The 25,586-nt window shown below is 36.5% G+C and overlaps 1 long non-coding RNA gene across 1 annotated transcript in view; it reads right to left on the bottom strand.

Annotated features, from left to right (window-relative positions):
- LOC142033221 (uncharacterized) overlaps positions 1-19,069 on the bottom strand; it is a 79,375-nt gene extending 60,306 nt beyond the window's left edge. Inside the window, exon 1 of the long non-coding RNA XR_012651121.1 lies at positions 18,978-19,069. This is a non-coding gene — a long non-coding RNA (uncharacterized LOC142033221). The remainder of the gene's footprint in view (positions 1-18,977) is intronic.
- Between the last annotated feature and the right edge of the window lie 6,517 nt (positions 19,070-25,586).

Genomic DNA, 25,586 nt, shown 5'->3' with positions numbered 1-25,586 from the left:
ATGGATTATGCTGATTTTATACATATTTAATCATCGTAATCCATATGTTTTGATATATAATCTGCAACCCATATTACAAATAGAAGAATTATAACACCTTTATAACACCTTTATGTTATACACAACAAAGTATTTTATTTAGTAAATAAGTTAATTCAATAAAATGAAGGTGAAAAAATTTTACTTAACATTCTACAACTACTTTAGTGTTTCAGAATTCCAGAGACAGAATGAACAAAAAATTAGACTGAAAAATGCTTTTATGTTTATATATAGATGCAAGTAAAATGACTTTGCTGATTTGCTTATATTTTTATTGTCTTTGCTTGAAGTACTATATACATATTTAATAAAAATCCACATTGTTTTCTTTGTTTCTATATCTAAACCTTTGAAATATGTTTCACTACGTAGCTGATCACACTCAAGATTATCTACATGTTTGGACTCTACTTATTCTCCAGAAGACTACTACTGTACAAAGAATAATCAATTGCTGTTTTTCTACTCATCTGTATACAATAAGTGAACTTCTAGAAAGATCATTACAGCTTGCACAATAATACATATGGTAGCTACAAAGAACGAACAACAAAAAAAACCCAAACAAAAAAAGAAAACACCAAAACAAAAGGCTGAAATAAAGGGCCATGCATAAGAATAAAAACAGGTAAAACCTGGCAGTATGAGCCAAAAGACACAAATGTGAAGTCAAAATACAGATGCTCATAAACGATACTCCTGAAAACCTAAAAGCAGAGTGCCAAATACACTCTGCTGCCTTATAGTACAAAGGGATTTGAGTGAGAATGAGGAATCCCCACCCACTTTCTCCTGGGCAATGCAAAGAAAAACTTTTATAAACGTATTATTGGAAAATCACTTTGACAACTAAAAATGGAGGAGAAGGGAATGCCCACATAAAATATCTAGGATTTAAATATAACCTGGTGGGCAGTAGGTAGTATGCACATTCATTAGGGATGTCCACGTGCAACTCACTCCTGGCTTGACTTTGTTCTGCCATTCATGAATTATGCAGTCATCTCTAACACAGGGAAATGAGAGTGAATTATGCTGCCCACTATCACATATTATCTCTCTGGATACACACACTTTAACACACAGGTTGAACCATGTTTATATGCTGTTGTGACAACCCTGAACACAAACTTGTTCTGGGATTTTTGTTCTCATGTATGTTGTGTGTACACACACAAATGGGCTCACATACATGTGAGCAAACAAATCACATAAACAGGTGTTTGTAAAGAAAAGAGAGAGAAAAATACAGTGGAATAAGGAATTTCCTAGAAGATTTGCAATCTGGAAAAACAATCCAGTCTAAGTGTTATCATGGATAAAAAAAGATAACAGCAACTCCTTTAATACAGAACAGTTCCTGGTCAGCTTTGTGACCATTAAACCTTTTTTTTTGCCACCAAAGATTAAACCTTACTGATACTTTTCCTGCATCCTTTTGCATTTTTAACAGCACCTAGTCTTTCCTAGCACAGCCCTAACACTGCCACGGAGTAGTTTATTATGCATGTTGTTATATCTGTTCTTACAAGGCTGACTCTATTATCATTTTGCAAGTGACTTTTTAATTACTGTTACATCTAAGATGAGATTTGGAATTTAAAAACATGCACACATGGGGTTAGGCTGGTCTTTGATTATTAAAACCTTAAGGTTCATAGACTACAAGGGTCAGATGGGACCACAGTGATCCTCTGAGGACTGCAGGGCTGGAATCCGCAGTCGTTGCTCAGACAGAGATCCCACGGAGTCAGGGTACAATCCTCCTTGGGCAGTTGGGCAAGGCCCCCAAATTCTGGGAAGAAACTTAAAAATTGAAATTTCTCGATCTGCATATTTTCTGATAGGTCTTGTCCATTAAAATGCAATTCTAGTATGCATTATGGATAATTACTTTTTATTTGCCATACAATAGGGATTCTTGGTGTTTAAATTATCCCCAGAATGTACAGAATTGCGCTTTTTGAAGTAATCCTTTGTAATAAAACAGAATGCATTTTGTCAGATAGCTGGGGTTTTATCTGTGCTGTAATAAAGGTGCTTAAAAATGTAGCCTCAGGCAACTAAAGCAGGATTTCACTTCTTGAGGAAAACCAAAGTAAAATAAAAATTTTCCCACACTGCACAATCTAGTCATTAATTTTACTGTAGGCAGCCAGACATGCATGCCAATGTTTTCACTGAGTAAGTGTGTGGTTTAACCATTATATTCTCTACAACTGAAGATAACTCCTACCAAATATTTGATTTTTAGTTTCAGGGTTTTGTATCAGATTGAAATATAGCATTATTTCATACCTCTTAAACCTATTATGATGAAGCTAGTACACAGTGATAAATATTCTCCTTAATTTTGACAGACATGCAGTCAAATATATATTAATTCACGTTATACTTGTTACCATTTATGCATGCTTAATGAAACAGAAAACACTTCTTACAGCAGTGGGGTTTTTTTTAAAGAAAATATGTGTTTTACATCCTAGAAAGTAAAACAGAAAACATGTTCAAAATCCTGTATTTTTCCTCTGAGGAGTAATTATCATAATATATGTGTATATTTTGAATGACCAACTGAGGAATAATAAAGTATTTAGTAACAAAAAGTGCAGCTTATGCAAACACTTGCTTAAATGTACACATAAACACATAGATCTAACAGTCTTCTAACCTCCATTACATTTAGACATTTGTTATGAAACACAAATTTTTCTGCAGATGTCTTGCTTGGTATATGCTCTCTGTCAGCCAAAGCCCTCCAACTGAAAAACCAGAAACAAGCAGAAATTCTAACTCCCCAGAAATATCAAAAGTAGGAATTAATTTAACAACAAAGTGAAAGGATTTGATAACTGTTTGGTATGCTATATGTGAAAAATATTCTCTCAGCTGATGTCAAAAAAAAATCAAATTAACAGCTGCAAGCATATAGAATAGATGCAATGTGTTTATCATTGATGTATACATATTTGATAGATGTAGACTATCTCTATATAAATATTTCCTAAGCACCAAATGTCTCATATTGAGAATAATTTCAGATAAACACAACATCCTATTATTATCCAGCACTTTCACTTACATCATAAATGAGGTGTGACCAGCAGAAGGCAGTGTTACAATAAATATATATGCGACTACTCATTTACAAGCTGGTTTGATATTGAGATTTAGAGTTTTCCTAACTTTTCACAATACAACTACTGTTTTCCCTAGGCACTTAATACCAAAACCATCTAAATAAGCTTAGAGAAGTACTTAAAAATACTATGGAAACCATTTCTTTTGTACTACATTGCTTTACTTTAAAAGTTAGCCTCCTTAACTTTTATTACATTGCATCTTTAGCTTTTTAAGTTCATCAGAGAATTGTGTTCACACTTACCATTTCAACACAGCATTATGCTGAGCTGTCCCCTCATGAAACAGGACTCTCATACTGTTGAGAAGATGGGCATTGCTTCCACAGCAGTTTAGCTTACATAATTCAGTCCAAAAAAAAGATTCTAACAGCATTTCTTATTAACCTTTAGTGGTTTGATCATCATCTGGTAGAACAGTATCTGCTATACTCTTAGTGGAACTACTGTAGGTATAATAGAACATACCTTTAATTAAATCTCCATCAAACGTTTAAGTAATAATGTCATTTAGTATGTGTTAGTATACAAAATCTGTTCGATACCTCTCCAAGTTTACAAAATCCGTGTTAAAGGAACCAGCATTGCAAAAAAAATGTTACAGCATATGTTTGGATTTTTGTATTTCAAAGTCCTGACTACTTTATCTGAATTACAGATTTAGAGCTTTGTTATGTGTGATAGTTATGATAATATGATCACTAAAGGCACAGAGACAGGGAGACTCAAATCCCTTTGAAAATCCCTTTCTCCATTTCCTACAGCTGCTGCTGGAGTTTAATATCTGATAGAATGATGAAAAAGAACAGGCCGAACTCCAGTTTTAATAAAAATTTTAACAGGTCTACATATAGTTATGAAAAATGTTATTTGCAATGCCAATCTTTAATAAAATTTTCTTAAACCAAAGAAAATTCCCTATGGGGAATCTGTTATGAATGTGTTTTTCATATGTACTATTTAAGGCTGTTTAAAGGTTATGAAAGTGACTGGTAAAATAAGTTCTATCACAGCACAACAAAATCCTACGTGCGGTCTCGCTTATGCATTTAATCAAATAGGTAAGCAAGTCCTTCAATTTTTCATGTTTGCCCTAAACCAAATATTTTCAGTTTGCATGAAAACTTTTCTCTGAGTGAACAGTAATAATTCTTAGCATGTACATTAGCTGCAAAGAGAGGTCAGCTTGGCTCAAATTTACCTCGCTGCTGAGAACTTATTGATTTTGAATACTCTTTTCAGCCAGAATCCCTGCAACTCACACACTTCCTAACGCAATATTCTTTGACATACTTGGTTTGATGCATGCTTTAATAATACTTGATTAATCACATTTAGACAAAGCTAAAGTTAAAATACATGCAGAATATCACTTCCAAACTTTCTGACCTGTGTGATCACTATATGTCTTAAATAAGTACATAGTGAAACGTTCTAACTGTACTATATCCTTGTTTCTCTCAGTAATACTATTGAACATAAATTCCAACTTGTCCTTTATGCCTCTAATTCAAACGTGAATTTTTGTGGACAATAGTTTAAATGCACTAGAAATCAAGTTATTCTTCCATAAAGCATCTATACAACATTAAAAACCGCACATTCCCTCTACTAAATATATTAAGTACTAGCAACAAATTATATCGCAATTCTTTTACACGAGTCCTACCATCATCACTAATATGCATATTTAAGGTGACTGTATAAGTGCCTATATTTACTATACCAACTTTCAGTTCCTAAATCTTTTATCTTCTCCCTGAAAACCTCATCTGCATCTCTATGGTCATCTTCGAATATAATATTAGAGCATGATATGTGTGCAATATTGACTTCCTTAAACAGATGGTAGTTTGTGCAAAATAATTTCTCTTACAAACACGGCAGCCACCATACATGTACGGAAGAGAGAATGTGCATCCTGTATAAAGAGATGATCTTTTATTTCTAACTCCAGACGAGCCGAAGTAAGGAGGGAGGGAGGAAATCACAAAAACACGCTCACAAATTTCAGTCTCCCCCACCTTAAAAATCTAACTATAGAACTTCATTCACAGAAGTTGGTCTGTGGTCATCTGCCTATGAGAGCACATGGTTTTTTACAGATTGATGTAAAATAACTGGAGCCAACTTTGAACTTTCTGGAATATTTTAAAGCTTTATCTAATCAACGAAAACTGAGAATGTCCAAATTATGGAGATATAGTCCAAAATTCCACCACTATAAATATGACTAACAAATTCAAAGAATAAACTGTCATTACCATAATTAAATAATGTTATTTAAAATAAGTACCATTTTTTGTTTTATGTGTTATCAACCTCTTTATTTTAAGGTTTTGGTGAGGTTCATATTTCCTGTGACCTTAAGCAGGGGATTTGGAAAATTTTGGAGGAATCAAGGTAACAAGAATGTATAAAAGAATAATTTATTGCTGTGACCATTTGGTCCTCTGATTTCTGTTTTGGGATTATAGTGGATTATCTCTGTCTAAAACCTATTTTTCATATCCCTGTGGAAATTAAGTGACAAGTTCACAAACAGGAAAGCAAAATGAAGAGATCTAATCAATATTTAAATTCAAATGTTTATGCTATGATAACTTTGAACATAAATTTTATAAAATATTAGCTGCCACCTCAAACATAAAGCCTCCAGATGAAATTGAAACTAGCAATAGAAAAACTTCAAAAGAGCTTCTAAAATAACTACTTTGAAACAAAAATATTTTATTAAAATGAAGCAGAAAATTTTCAGTACCTCTTTGTACCTGACAGGTTACATTTGTCAATGCTTTATTTCTGATGTAGAAATTCTAATTATCATTCTTAAGAAAGCTGTTCTTTCAAAGAGAGGAGCAGCAATGCTATAAAAAATTTCCGAACTATTTAGACTTTTTATGCCTAAATTAAATTACTTTACCATGAAAAAAAATCAGACAAACTTATATCAAATTGGATAAACACTAAAACAACAATTTTATTAATAAAACAATTATTCTTGGAGGTAATTTTTCAAACTAAAATAAAAATAATACTTTCATTCAAATCCTGTTTATTCATATTTCATCACTAGTAATTAACAATAAAAACATTAATATATAAGAATTGATTAAACACTCTAAAAAGCATTTTTTTTTCTGGAAAATATAAGGGATTATCAGTTCTTAAATCATTTTGCAAACCAAATAAAAGCATTATTGCTCTTAAGTGTTTTTGGTTTACCTTTTAATCTTCCAAAACAATACTAGCAAGCTCAAGTGTTTTTGCTCTCAAAACTACTTTAGTACATTTTTTAATCTTTCTAGGTATATTACTGCATTAAAATCCACTAATAAAGAAGAGAGGAGCCCCATGGTCAGGCTTCTAAAAGAGTATACAATCTCCATCATATTAAAAAGTGTTTCCTGACTCTTGCATCGAGATTACTTCAAGTGAATAAAGAAGATATATTAAATACTTTTAAAAAAAGGTGGTTCATATAAGATTTAGTCACTGATTTTTTAGTTACAATTATCTCACCATTTTTTAAAAATAATTTAGAATTTCTTTGGGGTTTCTACAAAACCCACTTTTTGATCAGCCATTCCTTTTCCTGAGAATGTATTAAAATACTGGGTTTTTAATTGATTAGTCTGCACATGATGAAAAAATAAATATCATTTCTTCCTATTTCTTTGTAGAAGTTTATTGGTATAATTTTTCCTCCCCTGTTTCTGAAGATTAATAACTTTCGGATCTTGTGGAAAGCTTTGGTAACAATCTGATAATCCACAACTGCCCCTCTTATTACTAAGAAACTGGATTTAGGAATGAAAAAATTACTTCTAATTTCTTGTTCCCAAACTGCATGTATTAAAAAGTTTCCATAGCAACTACAAAGCATAATACCACTCCTCAAGTAACTCTCCAATAATAGCCCCAAAAAGTACCTTCGATATTTAAATGCTTGATATTTTAACGCAACTTTGTTGAACAGTAGGATGAGTTACTCACTTTTCAGACAATGATATTTTAAGTTCAGGTAGCTCTGTGAAGCAAAAGCCTAGTTTGCATCCAAACATAGACACCGTTATCATCCATTTTGTGGAATCTAATGAATGGCACAAGCTAACAAGTATGCTTTTTAAAAGGCAATGAAAAAAAATTGAGCTGCTGCTATGGAATTGCCCCTTTTGCTTCTATTACAGAAGTAACTGTCTTGGTCGTTATCTCTGCACAGCTATGAACATGGCTTTTCATGACTTCAGGCTATCTATGACCAAGATCTACCACACTGTTCTGTTTTAAGAAAGAAATTTTTTTTCCATTCCTAATAAGAAAAAGATCACTTGCTTTTATTGCAGATAATATAGATTATCTATATACTATAGAACACATAGAGATAAATATTGCCTTTTCCTGATTTTGCTTATCTTGAAGAGCTTGGAGACATGAATTGCTGATTATTTCTAATGAAAAAATCAACTCTATACAACACATGACCATTTATAAATAAAATTTTAGGGGATTTCACTCAAATTCAGCAGAAGGCAGGGAACAGAAAGAGACAGGGAATAATAATGCTATCATGTCTTTTTTGGTCCAGTGACCTGGTTTAATATTTACAGATTTTATATATATACTTTTTTTTAATCTAAAAACAAAATTAAAATTACTAGTTTTTCTAGATGGGGAATGATTCACCTTCACTGCAGTCAGCAGAAATCTTTTCAGCAACTTCAGAGATTTTTGGTAGAGTCTGTGTCACTCTGCAAACTCACTAACTTATTTTTCTCATGGTATTTGAATCCAGAGCACTGCATTTGTGATTCAACACGTGGAACAAAACCACATGTTTTAACAGCAAAGTCTGCAGGACAGCCCTGCAAACATTTAAATGTATCACCAACTTTACCCTTGTAAGCAATCCCATATCATTTCTTATGTTTGCCTGTGTTTACTTTCATGAGTAAAGCTACTCATTCATTTAAACATTCACAGAACTGGGTACTAGGAATGTGTAATTTACTTCATATAGCTACATATATATGTGGCAATTTCACAGGTCATTGCAGTATATATAATTTTGCAATGGTCCACAGAGTTTACGGTCCCTTTGAAAACTAATGCCGCGATCTTGTGAGCACTCACTTACTCGTGTCCATAATCGCACTCATGTGAGTACTACTGGACTGTTCTCAAGAATAAAGTTACTGAAACGCATAAGTGTTTGCAGGTTCAGGAAATAAAATTGTTAATACCATACAAGTCCTGTACAAGTGCTGTGTTAAAGTGCCATCCTGAAAACATTTACTCCTGAGTATACAACAGCTGTGTTTATTTCTGGGGCTAACCCCTTTGAAGTCAAGAGTAGTAAGTGGTAAACTCACTACTAAATGTTTAAAAGACTGTACTCTGAAATGTATTCCCTCGTCCATTCAGACGGGGAGACCAGAGGAAGGTTAGACTATGAAGAACTTAGTCTCACGTTTCCTCAGACGATGGAAACCAGTCTGAAGCCACAGATTATCCTCAACAAATGACCTAGCAGCGTCCAAGATCTAGTTCTCTCAAACGAAGAAAGTTACAAATTATTAGAAAAGCAATGTCCCCCAGCCCCTCATCTTACTGAGGAAATAATCCTCTAACAGGCCTCATCCTGACCGGGGCACTAAGTTCCAAACCACTCATAAAACCACTCATAATGACCAGTTTCTTGGGATTATTAATTAACAAAAACATTTTTACAGCAGGGTCATATAAAAACCCAAGACTCGGACGGGTAAGGCACATGAAAATCGCACTTGGAAGAGGGTGATGGAAATCTGTTAGTTTTATCCTCTTCCTTACCGACCCCGGTGCCTACTAAAACAGACTACAAGCAGAGCTGCATTTGCAGGGCAGTGGCAGCGGCAGCGCCCTGGGCAGCCATGCCCCTCCCTAGCACCAGCACGCCGCCTCTCTCCTCTTCCCCCGGAGCTCAGCAGCTACGTCTCCTCCGCTTCCACAGTTTGCAGCCCCTGTCTGAGGATGCTGTCTCGGAGTACCGGCTGTGCGAATAACAGCGCCTGGTGGGACATGCTGTTGGACCTAGTGGAATACTTCTTCTGGTTTACACCCTTTACCAAAGCAGACATTTCTGTTTATTTGCACTGTTTGGTTCTCATTGTGGGTTTTATCTTGGCTCAGAGATCAAATGCAAGCCTGCAGAGCTAGTGAGTGCAGACCAGAATTAAAACAAGATGCCCGCGCAGTACTTGCCCGTGACACAGTTCACCTTACTAAATATTTTATTGAGATATGTATTAAGAAACTGAAAACAAGAGTGTTTCTTTCTGTGTTGTTTTAGAGCATCTAGTTCTGTAACTTTTTGTTTTGTTATGTGTATGAGCTTACAAAAAGTTTAAAAATGTCCATAGGAGCTGCACCAGTGCTACAAGGATAGGGTCCTGCAATACTAATATTCCGAAATTATGTGCCAGCCGGTAGCAGGCTTCACGTTGCACAGGACCAGACAGACACCTACAGTGTTCGTACCCATGATACCAGTGAGAAATTCTGTGTGGAACCAACATTACTATCCAGTCAAAGTCCTTAAGCTCAGGTTTGTGCAGTCTTTCAGTTTTAAAAACTGAATTTCAAAATATATAGATATATATTTTTGTATTTTTTTATTTTTTATATATATATATATACACACACATACATATACACACATGCACACTTCTAACACATCCTGAATATTTTCGAATTGAAAAAACAGTACTCTACCTTTAAAGGTACGGCAATAATGTTATTAGCATACCATAAGTAAAAAAATTAACACTGCTCCAGACCTAGGAACATTTTTCTTTATAAGAAGCAGCAGAGTCTGAAGTTCATCAAAAGTACATCAGTGTAAATCTAAACAGAACAATCCTTATGACATCTTTGTGCTTCATGTAGATGCATTTCACATTCTCCATCGAGTTGTTTTTAAATCTGTGCTAGTTTGGATTGCTAAATAACACAGCACTGGTTCTCATTTTTAAGTAGTTTAGTGATCCTTTAAGTTTCACTAGCATCTGAATGAAAACTACACTACTAAAACAGGACCTACAAAAAGCTTTGAATCTTCAGCATAGAAATATGCACTATGTAAGAAAGGCATTGTATGCCTATGCAATTTCATGACTGTGTTATTATTGACTATATTTTATTTGAATATAGATATATTTTACCCATAAAACCTATCTTTAGCTGGTATTGGTGCTATGGATGTTACTTTGCACACATGCATATGACTTGTGCTTTATCTGTCAAGATGTTTCCTTTCCTTCATTTGGCACTGAGGAAAACGGAAACATGTTCACAAGTGCAGGATGTTTTTGAAGAATGATTTCTTTAAAAATGGTCTTTTTTCCAAATGGATAGAAGGTGGGACTAAATACTGAAAGACTCTTGCATAATTCCGTTGAAATTAAGGGGCTTAATTAGTATGGTCTATTATTTCTTGAAAGGTAAAATTTCAAAACTATCCTGAAGCACTTCAAAACATGCTTTTTTTAATAACCTCACAGGTTTAACACTGACAATTTTGCTATCCACTTGAGCTTCTTCATACACAGGCACAGATTACCTTAGTACCAGGTTTTTTGGTTTTAAGCACCAAGTACCACCATACATTTTCCTGTGAAGTTACTACACTACTATTAAGCATTTCAGATCATAGCAGCAATAACTTCTATAGGGCAGTTCTGAAGCTTTCCACAAAACCCAAGTAGAGGGGCATGGCAATGGAGGCCTACTGGTATCACTGTTCAGGAACTCATTTGATAGTAGATATGTGAACACAGATCTTTTTATATATACAGGTGGTCTTGGTTTTGGTTTGGTTTTATTTGTTTGGTACTTATTTATAAACGCAATGGAAATAAGGCTCCAGTCGAGACCTGAGCTTTATATTTCCATATGAATGCAAGTGGGACCAGAGAATGTAAGGTTTCTCCCAGTTCTCGTCTTCAAGTGCATGGACCTACAACTATTAGTACATTGGAAATACTGGCTACTTGGCTTCACATAAGTGATCAGAAAGCAGGGGTTAGAGGATGTCCAGACTGACACAGCTTCGCAGTCCACCATACTAGAGGCGCATTACTACCTTACAGCAATATTTAAGGATAGCACTCGCAGTATAGGGCATAACACAGCCAACGTCACAACATACAGCCCGCCAAAGGGTCCCTCACAATAAGACCCGGGTCTCAAGCCTTTGCAGACCCTCTCACTGACCGACAGTGGAAAAGCATTTCAGGTACAGAGCCAGTCTCTTCCACAGCCTCTCTCCAGCAAGACTTCCTTTCTATTTCCTCTCCCCAGGGAAATTTGGAGTCATGCAGGGATCCTCTCTGGACCTTTAAATCTCTCCATTACTTGGAGTTTCAGAACATAAGCTGTGCTGTGTTACTTGCACTGTTGCAGGTGATAGTAGCCTTTTTAAAAAAAAAAAAGAAAAAACAAACAAACAAAAAAACATAAAAAAAGAGAGGCACACAACTCCATTTCTTTTCACCCAGTCTGCACCTCAAAAGGGAAGCTTCGTTCTGTGAAACTGCCGCAGGGACCACTGCTGCACCACGGAAGTCACGGGCTCCAGACTGTGCTGTGCGTGGGTTTTCCCCCCAGCTGCTACACCTGCACCCGTGGGAGCAGCTGTCCTCTTCAGTTGCTTGGACTTCATACACAGCAGCTTGGCAAGCAGCCGAGTATGATATATTGATATTAACTAACTGCTATACTTTAAAGAATAAGCAGGCATAAAGTAACAAGGATTTAAAGCACTAGTAAAGAGTGACTTAAAGAAGGATTTGCGTGTTTAGCAGCAGCAGACCTTTTTTTACAATTGTATCGGTCCAAAAACTGCATGTTCCTTCTCTATAAACCTTGTTTATAGTCCAAGACCATCGAAGTAACAATGCTACTTGCTGGTAAACAGTAGCAACTCTAATTAAAAGTACTTTTTTTCTCAAGTGTTAAAGTCTTAAAGCAAAACATCTACCTATAAGGCCCAGGTTAAACTCTAGTAATTTTAATGTCTGTTTAAAACATCTTTAACTGAGAACGGAAAATAGCACTTTTTTCCATAGAGATACTGTATGCACTTACATGAGAATATTTCCCATGAACAACACCCCAAGGGAGATCTTCATTAAGATACATACAACCGTGATCTTTTTTTTTCTTTTTTTTTTTTTTAATCCAGAGGGTTGAGGAAGAAGGTAATCAAATCATTAAAACACGAATCTCAATTTCTTACTTAAAGATTTGGATGGGGGGGAACCCACTTTATTTTTGCATCTCAATTGTATGCATTTTTATCCTGCTCACTGCTTCTTTCTTTTTCTGAAGTTGACAAGTCAAAACATTGTGAGTCTTAGAGAAGATTTTGCATCTGAACAGCGGTTCATTCCACTCCATTTTATAAAGGGAGTATCCCACACTTTACAGACTATGAGTCACTGTGCCATTGCAGCTGTGACTCTGAGACCAGATTTATTATTTTTTTTTACTGTATAAGCAAAAAACATTGTTTCTTTGGACCATGTGCTATTTATTGATATGACCTAAGTATTTCCAGACCATCCTATCTGCTGCTCAGAAGTTTGGAGAGAGGGCCCTTTCTCATAAATGTTCCCCCTTCCCTCTCCTCCCCACATACCCTTCTAAACCTCCCCACTATTAGAACTGACATAGGGGGAAATTTCTGCTAGATGAAATGAATCTTGAAGACACTTCTCATGGAAGGACCATTTTCCCTCCTCTGGGATCAGCAGCCCCACTGAATATTTTGGGTCCATTTCTAGACTCTCAACCCTTTATTAGCACTGAGCCCTGAATGAAATCACAGCTAAGAAAATTGGAAATGGGATGTGCTGTGATTTCGATTACAAATGAAACCATTTTAAACAAAAGAGACAACAGAAGGACATAAGTATCTTCATGGTACTGACCAAGTCTTTCTGTTTAAGCCTTCCCACTTGATATTCAGAGCCCCAGCTTATACAACATCAGAAGTTAATAGAACTTCCTAGAAAGGATGGAATATTTCACATAAAGCTTGAAGAAAAATAATTGGCTAAAGAGGCACAAGCATACAAATGCTTGAAACCAGTGGTACACCTGGGTGTGTCCCAAAAGAACTGCCAGTTAGGCCTTATATTGGATGGGTTGGTTTATGTGTTTTTTGGTTTTCGGGTGGGGTTTTTTTTCCCCCACAAACTAGATTATTATACATCTTGGACAACTGGAAGGGCTACTTACTGCCATAGTCATGGCAGAGACAACTACTAGTCCTCCCCTCTGCAAAGAGGAACTCTAGGAGTTATTTTTACATAATTTGCCACAGTTTCCAAAATATCTTTCAAATGCCTAGGTTCTGGCTTTAATCTAAAGTCAGTCTTTGAAATCAAGATTGACGATTAAGTCACAGAATGCCTCTTCAAGAAAAAGAGAAGACAAAAAATACTAATATGTAGTAACATGAAATCAGATTAGCTATACATGGATGCATCATCTCAGATAAATTAAAAACTCTAAAGCTAGAAATAATAGAAGAGTTAAAAATCAACATGTCCCTTAATCTTATTTTGTTCCATAAGATCTTTTGGGCTTTTTGCAGGGAAACAAGTAATAAAAATAAATTCAATACATCAGCAATCAGAAAAACTGTAATATAAATTCTTGGTTATTGTAATGGACAACTAAACTGCAATGTAAATTAATATATATTACAATTTAATTTATATTAAAATACATCAACTAGAGTAAAAAGATTTAGGATACAGCCAACTATTTTAACAATTTCTTCTGGTGCAATTCTAATACCAGAGTTTTTAGAATATTATTTAAAATAATTGTTCATCCCGGTTCTACTATTCCACTTACCCATTTCATTTATTATAAACTTCAGATTAATTTTGGTGGGGTTTTGTTTTGTTTGGGGTTCTGTTTGTTTGTTTGGGTGTTTTTTTAAGTGATGAATGAATGAGAAGAGGAAATTATTCTCAACTACAGACTGTGATATATCAAATAGTACAGTAGCATTAGTTTTGAAATTCTCATTTCAGAAGACTCACAGACTGAGCTGAGAAAGATCCAAAAGCTATAGAAATATTTCTCTCAATATAACAGAGCCAGATTTCTGGCACTGACTTTAAAAATCAGCTTCTGCTCAAAGTTTACGCACCAATGTAAATCACACCAAAATCCTACTTTGGACTTTACAAGAGGTACAGCCCCTTTGCTAGACCTTTTCAAGTCGCATGAATATCCCGCAGGTCTGCTGGGTCAGCACAAGATTATCCATGTCATTTAAATTCTGCATTATGGCAGCTGGAGCTGAAAGGCATAGGCAAAGCTGCCATGCAGGGAGGCTCGCCGCGAGCACAGGCAGGGGTCTGGGCGCAGCCTCGCTGCTGAGGGTAAAGCAGGAAAGGCGAGACAACAGCACGTGTGTACATGGATCCACTAGATATATTATTCTATACCCTTGTATACTCCGACTCATTTAATTCGATGGCTCTGTATGAAGCCGAGTTACGTCAACAAGAACCTAACTAGTTAAAATGTCCTTTATTCACACAGGTTCTGATCCAAAGTTATTTTTAACCTTGAGAAACCCCCCAATACAAATAAATCGTGTATTTAATTTCTTTTCAAGTAACCTTTCCACAAACTGGAACATTTTCTATATATTTGCTGCAATAATTCAACCATTTTTCTGTGTAATATCAAATGCTCCTACATTAATATTTTGAAATTAAAGCAGTTGAAATGCTACAATGTTGGCATATACCAAAGGAAAGGCTGATGTTGTGGGAGCACAATTTAGATTTTTACCACTCAAATCTGAAAAGAATCAGCATCTTGCCATATTAGCCAGCACTACCCTAGTCACACCCACTTGACCGCTTGGCATAGCTTAGTCCCACCAGTGGTCCATTTAAGCTATAAAAGCACACAATGTAGAAATTAAGGAGCCTGTCAAAAGGTATGTTTCCAAATGAAAAGGCTTAACATGAACCTTCTGAATCAATATTTAACTATCTAAAATAAAAGTGCCTACATTTCCAGTAAGTTATTTGCAGAAGTACTGAGCACTACTGAGCCCCTTCTATGGGAGCCAGAGGAGTTCAGCACCTTTGAAAAAAACCAGGATGATCTTAATTAGGTCTGGGAGGTGAATTTAAGACCCTAAGATTTAAAATTATGAAAACATGTAATTTCCATAAGATATACCTAGGAAGGGGGGGTGGGGGGGGCGGTGGGGGCATGCAGGGGGGTAAGGGGGGCAGAGAAGGTGACAAAGGAAAGACAAACAACCATCCCAAGTCCCAGTGGAATCATAGATGCATTTAGAGAAATTAAGTGCCAAATAGATTACAACATGCTAATTGGAATCTATTTTTTTGTTAGATAAATTATCTCATTTACCAATTGCATATTTCTATACTGCATGTTCATTAAGGTTATTACATTGCTTTCTATAAATATGTGAAAAGAAAAAAGTATGAACCGCTGCCTATAATTACAAAAAGCCTGAAAATCATGTTCCCGTTTTCTAATCTTTTTTTCAAGTCATACAATGTACCTTTGCAGAACTAAGTATAAAACTAGAGATGTCATTACACTTCGAAATACATACTGTTGTAATAAAATGAAAACATAGATTCTTCCCTCCAAGCTAATTTGAATAGTTTCCACTCTCTTTAGTGAAGCATGTTGCTTTTAATTGCACAGAGAACATGCCTGACTTGTAGTCTATAACCAAGAGCACAATTTCACTTGACCTTCAAAAGATAATATCAGAATTAATTTCTAATAATGTTAGGTATTCTTTTCTGAGCTAGAGTGATATAAAAATATTTCCTCTTCAAGCTAGAATTTTATTCATTTTTAGATTATTCCTCATGAAAAGAAAACTGATAAGCTAGATTGTTTTCTTTTTCTTCCTTAATCTCTCCTTCTCCTGCGTCTTGTTTTTCCTTTGTTCTTTGTCTATTTTCCTCATATTCTCCCTTCCGACTGCTAGGAAAAGGCTGTCTCTAGTCAAATATTCTCAGCACTGCTATTACATATCCTGCATGTACCACTTTATTTACAAGATTTTTATGAACTCTTCCTTTCCTAAGTGAATGTATGAAGGAATATTTTTCTAGCTTCTAAGAAATTGCATGAAATTGTCTGCATTGAGAGAACCAGTACTCAGGTTCTGAAACAACGGACTAACCATCTTTAAAAATTGTTGCTTTTTTCCCTTTGTTCTCTACTTCCCCCCAGAATATGTACTGTAAAAGCAGACTATTTTGCAAAGGTCTGACCTTAATAAAAACACTTCCATGTTTGTCATATTTTTCTTAGTAGGATCTTTCACTTACACAATCTGCAAAAGTGAATTTGCTTTTAAATGAAGAACTAAATCTCGTTGTTCTTCTTTTTATGAATAGTTCAACCAACTTTTGCCTGGATAAGAAGAGAAATTTTTGACCAAGTCATATATGAATTTTTTCCCCCCCTGATTCCATTGTGAAGCTCTAGTGAGCTTCTTTTTTTTTGGCATAAATTAATCAACTCATGCCCCACACATAAAAATGACAACTACAACTACCTTTAATAATTCCATTTTTGAAAGCCAAATCTTCAATGAACCAAAGAACGGTTGATATGTACAAGTACATAGCATTTCTAAAGCAACAAAAAGGAAGCATTTAATTGCAACTTCCTCTATCACCAAAATCAGTCTCATTTACCTGTCTACTAATTATAAACACCCAAGAAGTACCAGCAGCAAAAGGAATAGCCCAACAAATAAAACACAGGAAGAAAGAGTCACTTCTAATTTTAAAATAAGCTGAACAATATTAAAAAGTACCACAGAGGTGTCAAGGAACTAGTAGTTGCAGACATTAGGAAGGCTATTGTCAAAGTCAAAATACAATCTTGGAGGAGCAAAGACAGAAGACAAGAGTTTGCATTCACAATCAAACTCGCCAAGTTTCTTATTTTGTAATTTCTAGGAGATAGACACAAAAATATCTTAAGCACTGAACAAAGTAAATACCATATGATTTAAATAAGGAGCATATCTGAAAGCATATCTTTTAATAAACATTTATTATGCGCTTAGAAAGAGTGTTTACGTATAAACTTTGATGTATACTTTCTCTCTCTGTGTCAGCACATGAAAATTAACTGTTGAATTTGAGAACACAAGAATTTTATTGACATTAATTACATTATTCTGTACAATGCAAAACTTTAGATTGAAACTAGCTTTCATAACAAAATTAGTTTTTTGAAACTACAACAACAACAACAAAAAGTATACTTTTTTCAGGTAATTACAGTTGAACATTCTGTTAAAAGAACCCTACATTTATAAGCTCACTGGTTGTGTGTTGTGACATTTCTTCCATTAAATTCACTAGATTCCTAAACAAAACACAATATTTCACATTCCTTCTATAGGCATATTACAGCAGTGCCTTAGAAGCTTTATCACTAATTTTAACTAGTGGAGGCCCAAACTTACCCAATATTTTAATTACTGACTACTTTTTATGTTGTTATAGAACAAGTTTTACAATTATTTTATAAAGAATAGAACTGTGAATCAAGTGTGCCATTTTCAGAACTAGTGTAGTACTCCAAATTATTTTTCAGCACTTCATTTATACTGAATAAACATTTTGGAAGTGCTTCAAATTTCTGTTCACAGTTCTTGCTGAGTATTTTGAAGGGTTGTATTTTATTTTCTTTATTTAATGCAAATATCATAAAAAATGAGCAGGAAAGGAAAACAAGCTTCCATTCCTGGACCTCGATGGCTTTCGTAACTTTGAAGTTCTATGCAATAGAGTCAGATTCTGAAAATCTAACTGCTACAAAGCTTGCCACTCTCTTGACTGCACAAGTCTTGTGTCTTCTTCCTCTCCTTGACCTTCAACCTGACTAGTAATATTTTCCCCCATTCCTCACCTGCTAAGCTTCTTTCTTCTTCATCATTGCTTTTTATTGAACCTCTTCTGGGCTTGCAAAACTGTTCCCTCTTCTATGTTTTTGACTATATTCACCTGTAGGTGGTATCCCAAAACATTTCTTCCTACATGTTACTGGACCAGCCAATATTCAACAATGTGCATCATTTTGGGGAAAGCTTATGTATCTCATCTGCCATATGTGTGATTTTGGTATAACTCCTTAGAGATTAGTGGAACCAGTGAAATTGGGGGGGGGGAGATCCTCCTCCTCCCCCCCCAACATTTTGACCTCTTTGGACACATTTTGATTTTCAGAAAAGTTCTTCTACTTTGCTGTTTTGTCTGATCAACTTGCGAGTTACACTTCTCACTTTAAGGACAGAATACACAGAGACTTGGCTTCATTCACTGCAGGTCAAAAGTCATCCATCATAATTTTGAAGTATCCAGTTAAAATAGACATTCATTTCAAGTCAGTATTTTGCATTCAGTTTGACAGAATTCCCAAAGTCTCCAAAGCTTTTCTTGCTTTATTTGCTATATATAGCAAATCTGCTACTGAGTCATGATACAGTGACATATATAATAAACTGCCCATATATATTACAGTACATAAGCAAATCAACTGTCTTTTGGATCTATATTGGAAAGATAATGATATGTTGTAGAGCAACATTAATTACTTGGTGCTATATTCCAGATACATACATGAACTAGCTAAAACTGTAATATTTCAGAGGTCCCACCAACCTGCACCAAAATATCCACATGATCTACTAAAGTCATATATACTTACATTTATAAGCAAAATCATCAAAACCAGAGCTGCTGGTGTCCCCATTGTACACCCCATTGTACAGACTCAAATCACTGGGTGGTCAGCTTTTCAGAGACTTCACACCGTGACTCCAGCACATGGTTCTGCATGATATGAGATAGGATTGGTCACTTTTACATTTTTGTTAAGTCACAGGAGACTTAGAGTCAAAACCGTCACTATTTAGAGATTAGCTGTACGCCCCCCCCCCCTTTTTTTTAATAGGGCAACTAAGGACTTGTAACCTGGATAAATTTTTTACAAGTTCTAACTTGCAAAATAATAATGCTAATAAATTACAGAAGAGAATATTTCAATGAATGTTTACTTATGTAAACCCCATTGCATTTTGTACAAATGAAAGTTTAAAGCAGATTTCCATGAAATTTCATGCAAACAGTTCCATAATGTAATTCAAACCTATTTCACGCCAGAGATACTTTACTTCTCCATGAAATTCGGTGGCATGGCTGTTTACCATGAGGGAATGTACAAAGGTGCAAAAAACATCTTTTATTATCATAATACAGAGAAATAAGAGCCTATAAGTAAGAAGGCACCTAACTTTCAGCTTTCTCCCTTACACAGTGAAAACAAGCGCTAAACAATTACTCTGCATGCATGCATACGGGCACACATTATTAGCTGGAGGAGGTAGCAGGAAGCAATGGAAGGAGTGGGAAAGAGGTAAAGTGTTGCAGCTTTAGACATAGCTGAGCTGACATAATGGCTTATTGCCCCTTATTTTCCCTGTCCTTGCTCCCAACCTCCCAGTTTCACACCCTCCTTTGCAATGAGCGTGGCATTGACTTCAGGAATCAATTCAACTCAGCAGCCAAGCAGAAAACTTTATGATTGGTTTTGGCCAGGCTAATTTTCTACCAGGTTGGTGATTTCAAGTGGCTTGAGTGAGTACCAAGTCTGCAGCAGAAAAACAAAAAAGAAACCCAAACAAAAAAAAACAAGAGCACATGACCACAGGGAGAGATAGGAAGAAGCTGACAGGGAACCAGGACTTTTCAAAAACAAGCAAGCACTTCAACATGCTCCAACATGCTCACCTCATGATATGGAGCTGAGCCTTGGGTTGCCTGATAGCATGATAAAAGAAGATACAGAGGAAAAAATAGCAGGCTATGACTGGAGACTTTAGACTTCTCCCAAAATTGCTATACCCATTTGTGCTGAGAATTGAGGTCAAACACCATTTGTGATGTTCACAAGATTTGGAGCAATGGAGGTTCCTCTCCAACAGTCTCCAAACACAGTCTTTCCCAAGGTGATGCTCAACTCCCTGGAGGTTGACAAGGCAATCACCACTCAAACAAGTGTGTAGACACCCCTAGATCTGGTTTGGCAACCTGAATGACATAACTGCTGCAGGACCTAAGGGCTGCAAGAGAAAGCAGATGCAAAGTGCCAGCTCAAGTACCCATGCTCCCAGGAAAATGCAGATGCTCTTGGGAGAATGAAGAAGGGCTGAAGTGTCCCAGCAGATCACATTGCTTCATTTGAGTGATCCCCATTGCCATGGATCACCTTCACTACTGAGCAACCATATTCTAAGGCTAGATGCTTCTCTGAATTGAGCCCTCTGTTGGAAGAGATTTTGTTACATGAGTCATGACTTTTTGGCTCACTGCCATAATGAAGTCCCTGCTCAGGCTGTCTTCAGTACTAGTCAGTTGCTACAGCTCAGGAGAAGATATAGTATGTTTTAAACATATTTCAAAAATATCTCTATTCAATTTTCCAGAGTTCAAACTACTAGACAAATAAAGTGACTGCATACATTTAGATTAATAAAATGAGTAGGTTTTTTTCTTGTTATAATTACCTCTTTTTATTACAAAGGGGAGGAAAACCTGACTTCTACATCTGTTTTCCCATCATATAAGTACACAAAATAATTACCATCTTCCCAAATGTGTCAGTTCCTACTGAGAATTTCTGAGATTGGACTAGAGAGATCTTCTTTAGAGGCAAGCATAACTAGATCCAAAACTAATTAATACTTTTTTTGCTACAAGATGTCATAGATATCATTCCAGAGTCCTTCAGGGAAAGTACTAGATTTCCATTCACCTTTACAAGTATACGTAATAACTACAACAACTATTATTGTGTTAGTGTGCTTGTTTATGCTGCACAAGGGCAAACAGGACTAAATTACAGCAACCTATTTCTGAAAGCTATTGAGTACCTTCGTCTCCCATCAATATGAATGAGATGATTACACACAACTAATCAATGGTGAACTCCAGCTATTCTCATGAAACACTTAAAAACTTTATAAAGGAAAGACCAAAAATCTCCCTAAGAAATAGTTGTGGCGATGCATCAGCCTGTGCCATGTTTTCTACACTACGCTAGGGACGTAAACATGCACTTTGTCAGGAAGAAGTGAATTGCTTACCATGTGCATTCTGCCATCTATTTTTGCCCAGCGGGGGCAGGGAGCCCAGCCCTGTAGGACTCAGGTCACGTCATCTCCTGAGTGCTTCTTGGGACAGGACTTTTCACAACAGATGAGTCTGCTGTTCTTATTAAAAGCAACTTTCAACACTGGACTCCCAATGGAAATTCAAAGACCTGTTTCCACATTGCTTCGCTCCTTAAAGTGCCTGCCCAGGTGTATCATACCTAACATCTGCAGTCCTATAGGCCAGCCCCTCTAAGCTTTACAAACTCAGAACAGGGTAGTAGCAAGGTTTCCAAGATGCACAAAAGATAGGCTCTCTTCCAAACCCTACATCCCTAAAGATTATGAATCATCAATAAAACCTACTTACAAGCAAAGTTGTTTGGCTCTTAAAAGTACTGGGTCAGGATAGAACAGTGAAAAAATGCACACTTCATTGCCTAACCTCAAAACCTGACAGCCACTGCTGAGGTCTTCTTTGCAAGCTCTGAGCAACTGACATTGCTCTACATGCTCTATCGCACCAGATTACCTGATGTACACCAGACAGCTTAGGGATAGACTGCTTCACATCAGACAATTTCAAAGTTACTACCTAAACTGTGATAAAGTCAGTGCAAAGACAGCAAGCACTCTCCCTCTGTTATAGGGGATGAAAGAAAAGGGAAGGCAGCACTGGATGGAATGGGAGCTGAGTTCCCAGCCTCCTCCTGCCCCTAGCAGGTATGTGATAACCACAGGACCTGCAGTATCTCTGGGGGAATCTGTAACTCTTGGAAATCAGGCACAACTCCAAGCAAGCATGTCCTGCATACCTGGGGACAAAGAATTCAGTCTTCAAGAGACTGGTAAGAATTGGCATGCTATTGTAGTGTAAGGGTAGTGGTTATTATCTATATTGAAATACAGAATCATTCAGGATTTAAATGAGATTCAGAAGCAAAGGAACTTTATCTAATTATGTCAATGACCTGTGTAAACACCCATTTAAAAATCCCCATTGGAAAAAAAAAAAAGGAAAATTAACATTACTTAAAACACTTTTCACTAACAAGAACATCGCTTTGCCTAGTTAAGGAAAAGCATGTGAGAGACTATGAACACAGGCATCAACAGTGAAATGCGATAGCTACAGCAAGTACCACAGCTCTGGGTGTTCTTTTTTTTTTTTTCAAATTAAGGCAATGAAATCATAAAGGTAAAAAAATATTTTGCACATCTCAAGCACACTTTGTTAAAATATTTACTGGGAAGTTTGAAATTTGAAGCTACTTTTCTTCAAGTCTTTGTGCTTTTGTTTAAATGTGTATCACATACTTAACTCTGAAAGAAATGCAAAAGCTTAGTGAGGCTTCATGATAAGAACTGAGCACAAAACAACAAGCAATTAAGTCCATTAATGTTAAAATACAGGGCACATCATTCAATAACAACTGCCCAGAACTTGCATCCTTGTTGTGCACATAGCCCCAGCCACCAGCTGGGCACTGCTGCACTGGAGGTGGGACTGTGTATTTGCAAATTTTACAGCAGGAAGAAGAGCATGCTAAGCATAAGTACTAATGACAACTGCATTTGATGGTCCTCCTACTGTACCACTGTCTGATGCCACCACTTCCTTAGCTGAAATCACATTCCTTAGTTGAAACCACATCTCTAAAGATAAAACACTAATGTAATTAATTTAACCTTGGTAGCCTTTTTTTGTACCTCATGGATAGATTGGTTGCCGTTTACAGTTCTATAGAATTGTCTGACAAAACAAAAACCAGATGAAAGCCAGGATGGAGAATTATGTCCATGAGTATAAAGTAGCAGCAAATTCTAAAAGTAAAGCATAGCTCCTTGTTCAAATTTACCATTACACTATCCGACTCCTCTTTTATCTTGAGTGCTTCCAAGAATAGGCATCCTGACATTCTAGTCTCGCCCAGAATATAATAAAAATTATCTGCCACAAGGATATAAGACTCATAGCCGTATTACTTAGCCAGTTGCCAAATAATATTAATTTCAGGATGGATCCATCTTTCCTGAAAAGTTCTGTTTTTCAAAGCACAGGCTACCACTTCCACTGATATTTTGGCATCAAAACTCTCATCAAGTTCAATGAAAGCTAATATCTTTGACAGTAGCACAAAGCAAATTTCCTGCCAAGGCACATGTTAAAAGTATGTTTTGTTGAACAGGCAGGAGAAACATTCCCAGTGAGCAATTCATTCAGTAAAGAATGTCACTTTGACGTTATTTTCCTCAATGTGACAACACACAAGAATTTGTTTGGAACCAGCTGTAATTATCACATATTTATTCTCCATTTTCACTGTCATTTTAGTCTGTCACCTGTTCAAAAACATTTGCTGTTTATTTCCTGCACGCAGTACTATTTCTGCTTCCTATCTGGATGACCAGGTCTATGGTTGTGAAAGCTGCTTCTAGCCAGAAAAAAACCTCAAAACTATGAATATCCAGAGGTATCAACTTATCATGGGAAAAGTAAACATTTTACAAAAGAACCACATGACAACCATTGCTATGCATGAATATCTTCATGAAAGTCTGTGGGTTTCATGATATTTGCTTTCTGTAAACATCTTCTGAAACAAAGTCTCATTCAAAAACACTTTTAAAGTGAGGTGTGTTTTTTTTTAAGGGGGGAGGGGAATAGAAAAAAACAAAATCAATTTTGATCATTTTGGTGCATTTAATCACTTCTTATATGCTCTTGTTCCATTAATTCCTCTCCTGGTATGACTTTGTATTATATTATTCTCCTTCACCTAAGGGCTTTTTTAAACTTACTTCTCTGTCACTTTTGTTGCAACTGCAATTCAACTAAAAGGCATTGCAAAAAGACAGGTCATTAGCCAATACAAAGGTTGATAGCAGAAATCAAACTCATTAATAAATTAGACTAAATTAATATCATATAAGAAAAATTACTTGTTTAGTAAACTAAGCAAAGAAAGCAATAGAAAAAAAACTTCAGGAGATAAGTTGTAGCAAATATCTGCCATGAGCAGCTTCTTAGAACAGCCAGGCAGGTTATGTAAAAATTCTGGATATTGCTAAAAAGAGTAAGTATTTAGGTTTGACAGAAAAAAGGGGTAGGTAGGGTGGGTTTAGTTTGTTTTGGGTTTTTTTCACCTCTTTACATCTGCCAGGAGAGACTTCTTAACACTCTAAATTGTCTGCAATTAAACATAACATAAAACCGGATTTTGTTACTGCTCCGTGGAAAGAAGCCGAAATTCCCAGAGAGGCTGTAAGTTTTCAGCAGCCTCGTTTGAGAGCCGAGAAATAGTCATAACCATTTCTCTGACAGGTTGGGCGAGAGCTGCCAAACCCCCAAAGGAAAAGCATTTTGTTTATATCAGCCCCCATTCAGCACATAGAAAATACAGCTGTGGAGCTGGTTCTCCTGGTCCTCCAGTTTCATGCCCTTGTGGACAAAACCAGCCAATTTAAATTTGTGGAGCTGCTATTGTGACACACAGTGGCTTAATGAAGCAGTTATAACAGGTTTTGAGAGATTTGGAGTGAAAATACCCCAAAACAAAATGAGAGGAAAAAGGCTGGGCTGCTAGCAAGGGAAGATGGGACACTTGGGAGCTGGCGAGCCCTCTGAAAACCTCCTTCCCCTCGCTTCATAAAAACACCATCTGATATACAGCTTTTGAGTAGACATCAAGAACGTATAAAAATAAATATATATATGTCTGGTTAACGAGGCTGCTCTTGCGAAAAACGGCTCAAACCTGTCGTTCCTGTGACCGTCCCCCCGGCACGAGGGCCGCTTTACATTGGCAATTATATTTTCCACGGAAGAGATTTCCCGCCGCGCATTTGAAGCATGGTGGGGGGGACCCGATTTTGGCAACTGTGGCTGTGGTAGAGAGGAGGAGGCACCCGAGAAGAGGGCCTGTGTGGCCTGGCCAGGCAGCTGCGATGTCAGCGCCACCTCTTCGGCCCCAGGCATCAAGCCCCAACAAGGAGCACGTTCAGCCCATGGCTCCCTCCACGGGAGGAAATGCTAGGAGCATTTAACCTCTTCCCAAAGCCCAGGCTGCCACGTGTGGGCAGCCCTCTAGCAGCCATGTCGTTTTGGCCTGACAGGGCCTTCCTGCCCACAGGCCGAGATGGCAGACCTCCCAACAGCTACCCCC

The sequence above is a fragment of the Buteo buteo genome, chromosome 1 (genome assembly GCF_964188355.1).
Source record: "Buteo buteo chromosome 1, bButBut1.hap1.1, whole genome shotgun sequence".
Classification (NCBI taxonomy): Eukaryota; Metazoa; Chordata; class Aves; order Accipitriformes; family Accipitridae; genus Buteo; species Buteo buteo.
This window is presented reverse-complemented; position numbering and strand designations above follow the sequence as displayed.